The 10,606-nt window shown below is 46.6% G+C and overlaps 1 pseudogene; it reads left to right on the top strand.

The window, feature by feature from the left end:
* The first annotated feature begins 217 nt into the window (after positions 1-217).
* Positions 218-10,606, top strand: part of LOC144159956 (acetylcholinesterase-like) — a 30,408-nt pseudogene continuing 20,019 nt past the window's right edge.

Below are 10,606 nucleotides of genomic sequence, written 5' to 3'. Positions count from 1 at the left end.
AATATTTACTTCTCTTCCGGGTGGCGTTTGTAGCTGGATATCCGGAGCCATCTTGAAAATTCTACCACAAAGGAAGTTTCGACAAGCCTGCTGTGAGTTTTTAATAAGGGTATCCGCATTTGTCTGCGAGATGCAATACCGAGCTGAGAGGGACACAACTCTTTTTTTCTGGACGCATTAAATCACGAATGCAGCAACCTGGCTGTAATGAGATGAAATGACAACTGGTGACAACCAGGACCTCCCAGTGGCTACTGAGGTACGGGAGTGGGTAAAGGAAAAGTCAGTCAACTCGGCATAAGGAAGGAATAAGAGAATTCAGAGGTAAAACACGAACTCGTGCTTAGCAGGACATGAGCGGTTAGAGATCTCTGGGTTAGGACTTCGTCCTAAAGTGGGCTTGGACAGGTTAATGATGAATAATAAAGTTATTATATAGCATGGGCAGGCACAATCTACCATTTCTTGAGCTACCATAATAATGATCGATTCAAGATTGAGTGAATATGCATCAAGACATCTTAAAGGTGCCATGAGTAAGCTTTGCTACTCCAGAGGCTTGAATAAGAACTTAACGTCTAGAGATAACGTCGGGCCTACAAAAAATCTGTTATAGAGTCTCAAATATGCATGAATTGTTTGAAACGAGCAGGTTAGTACTTGGGGAAGGTGGCACATATTCGAACGAAACAACGCGACTCACGGGACAAGGTGTTAAACTACGCTTGAGTGCGTCTTTTCTTCACCTGGCCGAGTGGTTCGCGCTGTTTCGTCCGAAAAATGTTTGAAACCAGTGAAACGTAAGAAATCTACACAATCAAGAGCCTAGAAATAAAATCTGGACCACACATCTATAATTAATTGTACTGGCACCCGTCGCCGGGTGCTTTGATTATTAGCGCTTACTGGGAAACATAACAAGCACGGCAAAATAGCTCTAAGATAAATAATAAGTACCTATTTAATCCCGGTAATCTTGGTAATTGATCATGGTAAGTCATCATTGATCAATTAGTTACGGTAATTTGGTCAGAGTAATTCATCTCCCCAATTGGTCTGTCAGAAGGTATTGAACAGGCCCTCCAGCACCCACGAGGAAAGTCATTCTAAATATTGAAGACCTCTTGGAGAATGATTGTTCTCAAACATATTTTTGCTAGCAGTTAAAATTTGAACCAGTTTCTTGGTGCCATCGTAAAACTGCCCGTTTTGCGATCAGTCACATTTTTATTTATTTATTTGGGGAGTAAAAATAGATTTACTCCTCAGGAGGAGGGAAAAAGGCTACGGACTGAAGAGGTACTCTCGGTAACGTGCATACACTGATATGAGTAAAGACTTAGGTACCCCGACATTGACACCAATGATTCTACTGCTTTTCGACCCGTTTGTGATTAGCTGCTGGTCCGCACATAATTTCCTACAAGCAGCATATGCCCGAACATGCTCTCTGTAAGCACATTTCGCCTGATAAGATGTAAAATACTCACCATCTATATAATCCACTAGGCAAACGCGGATCCTCTATCTCTGAAACAGCTAGAAACAAATAAAATCATTAAGCATTATTCGGCGCTTACGTTTGCCTCTTTCCGTGTTGGTAGTTCCAAAAGCCGTGAACACGTACAGTTACCGTTGTGTTTTATCATCACAATAATATTAATAATATTACTAACACTACAAACAAAATATGGGTATACAACCACAAATCAACTGACAAGAAAAAGATCCATCTTACACACTCAAAACAGCAGGTTACAGTGAAATACATCAGCAGGGGAGAAAATAAACAAGTAATCAACTAGAAATGCCAGCGAAGAAAAAACAGTGAGAACTATAAATACCCTAAAACACGATAATAAAATTACGTGAAATAAACGTGGAATAAAGACGATTTAGTGAAACAAACACGATATAGTGACTAATTTTTAAATCTTCACAAGAAGACGCAGTGCAATGGTCATAAAATTGGACAAAACAGAAAGGTAGAACGTGTTTACGGGTGCGTGAAAACATAAAACGGCAATTAGACGTAATTTCATAAACCGAACTGCAGAAAATTATTTATGAATAAGAGTGACAGCAAATGAAAAGTTCCGGAAAAGTTGCATTGCTGCGGTTCCTCGCTCATACTTAATCGGGTGTAACCTAGCGGCACGTGGAATAAAAGCTTATTAAATAAAGAAGAGCTGACCCTGTTAATCATCGCAGATATCATGAGAGAAGGTACTGCCTAAAGCGCGAGACACATGAACGATTCGGATGCATATATATATATATATATATATATATATATATATATATATATATATATATATATATATATATATATATATCAGGGTGTCGAACCGAAAAAAATACCGGTTCGGTTACGGTTCGGGTTCGGGTGAAATAATTTCGTTCCGGTTCAGTTCCGGTTCGACAAAATCACGTACCGAACTGGTTCGCGAACCGGTTCGATTAGTTGAATTATCACTAAAATTATAAAAAAAAACATTTACTAGTTTAAAACGACCGTCAAATCAAAACACAAACTGACATTCAAAATGGTGCTGCTCCCCAAGGGCAGTGGCGCAATTGCAAAGGAAACTTTAAACAATTAGGAGATATTAGAAAAACACATGAAGTGGCGACGATTTACCACCTTCTTTATCGCTCAGACTTTCTGTTGTCCTAGCAACTATTCATAAAGCCAACGCCAAGAGATATGATGGTGGGATATATTTTCTGTCCTTTCCTTTTTTGTTGAAATCGCAATTGTCGCTATGCAATCGCCCATCACGCTAACCTTGAGGCCTTAAATTTAATCCTGCGTACGGGCGTGTTCAAATACCAGCGCTTAATAACAATGGCGCACATTTTTTATATTTGTAACAAAACAGAAAAATTCTACAACAGGCACATAAATACTACCAATGAATTAGATTATTTGGTAACCCTGAATAATTTGTTAGCTGTCACCTTATCGAATGTGTTAGCCACACTTTTGTTAAAAGTAAGCTTTAGTTACGCTCAGTCACTGCATTATTGCTCTGACCACTGCAATTCCTTTTGCGATACCGAAAGTGTGCATTACAATCAGTATGTCATCGTACCGCCTGAACCCCTACCATCGTTCCGTGTGCTACATTGCGGAATCTTATAACAGATAATGCGGTTACAAAATGAAAGGGAAATTTGACACGTGGAGCATAAGATGGGACTTTTTGGGTAGACGCTCTTTAATTCGTCCACAGCAGTACTCCCCTCCGGAACGAGTAGCAGTAGAAGCAATGTAGCGAGTTGGGCAAACGGCTTAGCAAACAGCTTAGCCACTGAGCAGCTCCTGCGGTCACACTTGTCAAGTATTAATAATTTGCAGGTGTCGGACCTTTTCAACAAATTATGAAATGCAAAAAGTTTGCACACATCGGGTGTGAGCTTTCGCTGTTGCGCAGTGGAGCACTCCTGCAGCCTGATTTCTCCAATGAAGTCGCAGCTAGGGAAGGGCAAAGTCGTTTTATATCACCTGCAAGCTGCCGAGAATGACATGTCGTTTGGTCAGCTTGCACTACGCTCGCGCCTCCAGCAGCAACAGACCAATACTACATTGGTGCTCATTCATTTCCCCTGTTGTTACATAAAGCGTGATAGTGTTCAATTGTCTGGAGGGGAAAGTGTGCGAGCAAGTACGAAGTTGATGGTACGGGAAAGAAAAAAAGGCCTGAATTGCATTGACTGTGCAATATCAACAACAGAGGGTCGAACCGTTTCGGCATGAACCGGTAACCGTTATTTCTTTTTCCGGTTCAGTTCCGGTTCGGGTTCAGCGTGCTCAAAAAATAACGGTTCGGGTTCGGGTTCAGTTCCGGAAAAAATACCGGTTCGGTTCCGGTTTTCGGTTCGGTTCGGTTCCGGTTCGACACCCTGATATATATATATATATATATATATATATATATATATAGATATATATATATATATATATATATATATATATATATATATATATATATATATATATATATATATATATATATATATATATATATATATATATATATAGCGAATAAGAATAGGAAATGAGGGGCTCGTTGAAAATAAGACAGAAATAAGGGTTGCCAGTCTAGAAAACCTCGGAAAGCAAAGGGGAGAATGTAGTAGGTCGGTCATTGAAAAAGATAAAGAATTTCGAAAGACAGAAAGTGGAGAAAAAATGCCCGCCGGGCGGGATCCGAACTCACAACCTCCAGAATACCGGTCTGGTGCGATGACCACTACGCTTCCGGCGGGGCTATTTTCTCCTCCACTTTCTGGGGTATTTATGTTAATGTATTTTTGTTTCCTGCGCTTGGGGGTGGTAGCCAGCGCAACTCGGACTTCTCGGGGTGAAGGGGACCTTGTTTTTGACCCCCGGGCCGTGACTCGTGTGTCTACGACGTGTCGAGAGTGGTCGACCAGTGTTGAACCCTCTTAAGCTCCCTATGGCACCAAGACTGCTGTTACGAATGAGCCCGCCGCTGGGCTTTGTTTCAATACTCCTCGGCTGTGCGGCGATGCCTCCACTACGTGCACCTTTCAAGCAGGCTCCCTTTGTCGGTGACTCACGCTTGCAGCAAGCTCCGACAAGCCTGGATCTCTGGCGCCTTTCTATGGGCGCGATCAACCTTCGATGGCCTGCCGACGCAACACGTAGAGGACGCAGGAGCAAGGACGCAGAAGCCCCGCGTCCGCTAAGACCTCCTCTCTCCCCTCTCTCGGACTCAGCGTGCGCCGCTATTACCGACTGCTCACGAACTCTGGAAACCAGAGTGTTGTGTGTCTGCGCCGTTCATGTTGGGTGCACAATCTAGAGGGAACGCTTGTTTCGACCGTTAGCGCTTTGGGTATAAATACGACCGCCCCCAAGCGCTATAGTTCATTCCTGTTTGAGCGGTGAATCAATGCTGTCACTCTGCTCGAGTCCTGCACTGTAACCTCGCCCGTCGGGGCATTGTTCTTTGGCTTCGGCTCATCTCTCGCTTTGAAGTAAACAAGTTACGTTTTGCCTACGGCTTCTGGACTTCTTCACGGCTGCAACATCGGCTGGCCGCTCGCTTCACACCACGCTACCACACGTATGTCGGAGGTGACGGAGCTCGGCTTGGGTCGGCCATCCCGGTTGCAGCAACGGGTTGTCAGCGGTAGGATGACAACTTTGCAACACTGCCATTACAGAGGCCCTCGCTATGCACGTAGCGAATCAGAATAGGAATTGAGAGGCTCGTTGAAAATAAGACAGAAATAAAGGTTGCCAGTCAAGAAAACCCCGGAAAGCAAAGGGGAGAATGTAATAGGTCATTGAAACAGATAAAGCATTTGGAAAGACAGACAATGGAGAAAAAATGTATGCCGGGTGGGATCCGAACCCACGACCTCCAGAATACCGGTCTGATGCGATGTCCACTACGCTTCCGGTGGGGCTATTTTCCCCTCCTTTTTTTTTTGGTATTTATGTTAAAGGGGCACTGACACAAAATTTTGAAGGCGAGATAACGTCGGAGATAGATTGGTGGGAACACATATACATCATCGGCAAAATATCAGCGGCGAATACAGCCTAGAACATATTTAAAATCAATTTTGAAGTGTGCGAAACGAAACCGAGCAGCCAGCAGAGGACCACGCGCAATTGTAAATAAACAACATCCAAACACGTCACGAGTTTGTGTTTGCCGCTTCCGCACTACCGGCGTTTTACGCGGGCTCGCCAGGCTCGCCGCTCCAATCGGAGGGCCGGAGGGCGGAGCTTCTGCTCTCGAGAACGAATGACCCGATCGTTGGCGGCGGAGGCGCCGTGATTTCGTCAGCTAATCGGGCAGCTGGCCGCGACCAAAGTTCTACAGCGATTCCAGGCACTCTGTTTCTATTACTGTTTATTACCATTGGATGCGAAAACGAGCCGGAGGCACGAAAAGCCCACTGAGCTAGCCGCACGGTCGCTGTGCAGGCGGCGGCCACGGCCACGAAGTGGCCCAGGCCGGCGCAGGTAGCTCGAGTGATAGCTTGTTACCGCTGCACGAAATTGTCCCCAAGTCCCGACCATGGTGGCTTACATGAGAAAGGAGTTAATGATGCGATGGCGGGTTGCATTAAAAATTGTCATCTGCACCGCTTACGAGAGCGGCACTGGAATATCCGCCGCAGTGCTGAGCCGAACACATCTGTAGGCGGACCTGTAGGCAGACCGGCCGGCTGCTCCCAGCACGCGTCTTGCCACCCACCGCCTCGAGCGTCGCGCGTCGTTCTTTAGCCGCGGTAGCATTTGCACTCGCAGCGCCTGCGTCACATCCACGGTCGCTTTTTAATTAAGCGCCTCACGAGATCAGTACGTGGGGGCATTCGCAGAAACTGCCGTCGATGCGGATTCGACAGTGCTACGGCGGCTCTGCTCTGTGATATCCCTCCGACGGTCACGTGGTCAGCTTTGTTCACACAAAATCCACAAAATCCATCGTTTCACGGCACTCGCTGAAACCGAAACTGCGACTGGCCGCATTTAAAATGCCTCTAATTAAACAACCGTCGCACGCTGAAGCAAATGAGGTTTCTACAGGTTATAAGTAGGTCACTAGCTACTTATCGCAACGAAAAAAACAAGATGCTAAATTTTTGTGTCAGTGCCCCTTTAAGGTATTTTTGTTTCCTGCGCTCGGGGGTGGTAGCCAGCGCCACTCGGACTACTCGGGGTGAAGGGGACCTTCTTTTTGACCCCCGGGCCGTGACTCGAGTGTCTACGACGTGTCGAGAGTGGTCGACCAGTGTTGAACCCTCTTAAGCTACCTATGGCACCAAGACTGCCATGACAGAGACCCTCGCTATGCATGGAGCGAATCAGAATAGGAAATAGGAATAGGGCTCATTGGAAAAAAGTAAGAAATAAGGGTTGCCACTCAAGAAAACCTCGGAAAGCAAAGCAACCATTATTTCTCTCACACACGCACGCGCGCGCACGCGCACGCGCACGCGCACGCGCACGCGCGCGCGCGCACGCACGCACGCACGCACGCACGCACGCACGCACGCACGCACGCACGCACACACACACACACGCACGCACGCACGCACGCACGCACGCACGCACGCACGCACACACACACACACACACACACACACACACACGCACGCACGCACGCACGCGCGCGCGCACGCACGCACGCACGCACGCACACGCACGCACACGCACGCACGCACGCACGCACGCACACACACACACACACACACACACACACACACACACACACACACACACACACACATATATATATATATATATGCGCGTGGGATATTTCAGCCGTTGCTCTTTCAATGTACTTATTCCAACATTGTAATTCATTCACACAACCATCGTACCTTTAATTTGCTCCAAAGTTTGGAGTAGCCACCTTCTTTTTAGATTGAAGCTAAACTTTCTCATTATTCATTACTTCTCTCAATGGCTAAGGCGTTACGCAAATCCCTAACGTTACCCAGAATGATGTGTCTGCTATCCGTAAACTCAACTCGAAAAGGTAGGCGGGTTGCGACAGCATTTTTTGCTTCATCGTGAAAGGCTGCTGTTCGCTCCAAGTTCGCACTTTGGAGTTTCTGGGTTTTTCCTTTTTGTTTCTGGGTTCTAATAGCATGTTTTCTTTGTCTAGCAGGTCGTACCTTCGGGAACTCAAGCTCCCCGAAGGGCTCCAATAGTTGCAAAGGCTGTTTGATGTGTCGTTTTATTCATCTACTTCTGCAGAACATAAGCGTGTCAAGATAAAGGTGATGTATCCCTCTTGTCCCCTGCTCCCATTGTGGCGTTCTTTAAGCCTCGCTGGAGGCCGTACGCCGTCGTTACTCAACACCATCCTACGCCCTCCCCTCTTGTTCGGAAAAATCCTCCATTATACACTTCGCCTCCCTCCCGCCAGCTGTCACTTCATTTGGTTTCTGCCTGCTTACTGGTTCCTGTCACAGGAACTGTCCTCTCACATTTTGATCTCTCTCACGAATCTCCCTTTTACTCTCTCGGTTTCTAAGACAAGCCCTTCCTTTCAAGATGTGGCAAGGATGACCGCGTTGTTGTGTTGTAGTGCTTCAGTCAGCACTTAAAAAATCCTTACCGCTTGATTTGCTGTCGTGCCGGTCTGTTTTCCACTGGTGGTTTTCATGTTCAGTTTTTGCTACCACAGCTGGGTGATGCAAGATGAGAAATTTTTTTAGCCTGAATGTCAGAGGGATAGATTAGATGCCACCACACCCGCACAGGCATGTGCGTTCATGCCTGTGTACGGGGCAGCTGGAGATAACAATTTCATTACTGACCTAATATTATGCATAGTATTATGGGAAACACTTTATGGTCGAACATAAATGTCAGAGAACGCTGAGAAAGCAAGTTTGTGTCATGCCCGTACAGTTATCAGCAACGCATCGCCCATGTTCTCGACATAGAAAACATCTCGAACGCGAAAACCATAAAGAGACCGAGTACCAAAAACTCCCCGTAAGCCTGGATATTAATGAGTGGCCAACAGTGAGACTTGCGTAAACACCAAAAAGAACTGCTTTTTGAGCACAATGAACGAGCCCTTTGCAGACTATTTTATCAAAGATGGTGATGCTTCCGAGTCGAATGTGTGTCGCTTGTTAGACCTGATATCTTGGCCTGGGACTGGAAACCCGGAACGAAGCATTACCCTTATTTGCGGGTCCTCCTGGACGGGAACTATGAGATTCCGGGACCCCATTTTCAGACATTATAGGCTATGCTCGGCCAAATTGCTTCTTTTATTACTGCAGGAACCGGCAATGCTTCACGGAAATTCCCTGAGGCATTACGTTACCGTACCTGTTATCCTTCTCGTCGGTGGCGTGATTCTAGGATGCATGCACGAGGACATGGTGTCGAAGAATTGGAAAGAACACCTAGATAATTCGACGGAAATTGTGAATACCACCAAATGATTAGTCACGGAATAGTCACTTGGGAAGGCAGTGCGGGTCTTCTACGGCATACCTTACGCACAGCCGCCAGTAGGAATGCAGCTGTTCAGTGTCGCTAAGCATCATGATCCGTGGCGTGGTGTTTTCGACCCTACAATCAAGCCGAACTCCTGCATGCAAACAATTGACGAATTCTAAGGCAACTCCAGTGGAAGTGTGATGTGGAATGCCAACACAAACATTAGTGAGGACTGCCTCAAGCTCAACGTCTGGGCGCCTATGTCACAGGGAGAGTGTGTTGCCGTCCTTGTCTGGATCTACGGCGGGGGTTTCTACAGTGGAACATCGACGTTGGACATCTACGATGCAAGAAGGTTGGTTTCGGGATCAGAGGTAATCGTGGTCTCAATGAACTACAACACCGCATCCCTCGAGTTCCTCTCGTGCAGCGACAAACTGATGCCAGGAAACGCTGGCCTGTACGACCAGCTCCTAGCGTTCCAATGTGTTCGAGACAACATACGGGCCTTCGGAGGTGACCCGAGGCGGGTAACACTCAGTGCCGGTGCTGTAAGTGTTGGTGGGCACCTTTTGTCACCACTTTCAAGAGGCTTGTTCCATAGTGATATCAGAGTGCCTCACTGCTTGCACCTTGGGCCATCGACGACAAGGAGGCTGCCCGTGATGCCTCAAGGAGGCTGGCGAGAGCAGTGAAATGCTCGGAGAACTTGGATCACGAGACGCTGAACTGCCTCCGCGAAGAAGACCCCCAGGATCTAGTGCAAAGCGAAAGCAATATGGGTGGCGTCGTTGAGTTCACCTTCACCCCGGTCGAAGATAGTAAATTTGTACGGAACTTCGCGCAAGCCCTAAAAGAGGTTGAGGTTTATCTAAAGACTGTTCCACTTCTTCTGGGATCCAACCTCAATTAAACATCGTGATTCCTGGAATACTTTTTCCATATTTCCGAGAAAGAAGAGTGCCCGGAAGTGACAGCTGCGAACTTCACGGCCGCCATTGACGCGCTGGACCCAGTCCTTGGACACCCTCCGATGGAAGCGATCTTGAAAATATACACGAGCAATGCGATTACAACGACCTCAGCCGGGATGCTTAAAATGATAAACTCTATTATAGGCGACTACCACTTCGTCTGCCCCGTTGTGCAGTGGGTGGACCTTCTAACAAAATTCGGAGTTGTGGTGTACCCGTATGTGTTCGCGCACAGGTCCTCTAGGAACCCCTGGCCGCTGTGGACAGGTGTTAAACACGGTGAGGAGATTGCTTTCGAATTCGGCGAGCCCTTCAATGCCACTCAGCAGTATGAAGAAGAGAAAAAGGACTTGAGCAATCGGGATGACCCGGCTGCTCAAGTTTTTCTCCTCTTCTGGGCGAACTTCACCAAAACTTGGTACGTATGGATGTTGGCTGTATTGATAAGTGTACTGAGGTCAAGTTTTGGTGTGTTGTAAAAATATTCAGAAGCATTTAAGACATTCCTAGTGTGGGAATGCAAAGAAGAAGGAGTAAACGTTTATTCAAGCTGTCATAAATAACACAGACACAATTCGATCTTTTTAAACTCCACGGACAAGCCAACGTTTTAGCTTTGTAAGCGCTACAAATTTGTAAGCGCTACAAGCCAACGTTCTGGCTTGTAGCGCTTACA

The sequence above is a fragment of the Haemaphysalis longicornis genome, unplaced genomic scaffold (assembly GCF_048455015.1).
Source record: "Haemaphysalis longicornis isolate Haplotype H1 unplaced genomic scaffold, Haemaphysalis longicornis Haplotype H1 scaffold_10, whole genome shotgun sequence".
Classification (NCBI taxonomy): Eukaryota; Metazoa; Arthropoda; class Arachnida; order Ixodida; family Ixodidae; genus Haemaphysalis; species Haemaphysalis longicornis.
The sequence above is the reverse complement of the archived record's forward strand: the minus strand, read 5'-3'. Positions and strand labels throughout refer to the sequence as shown.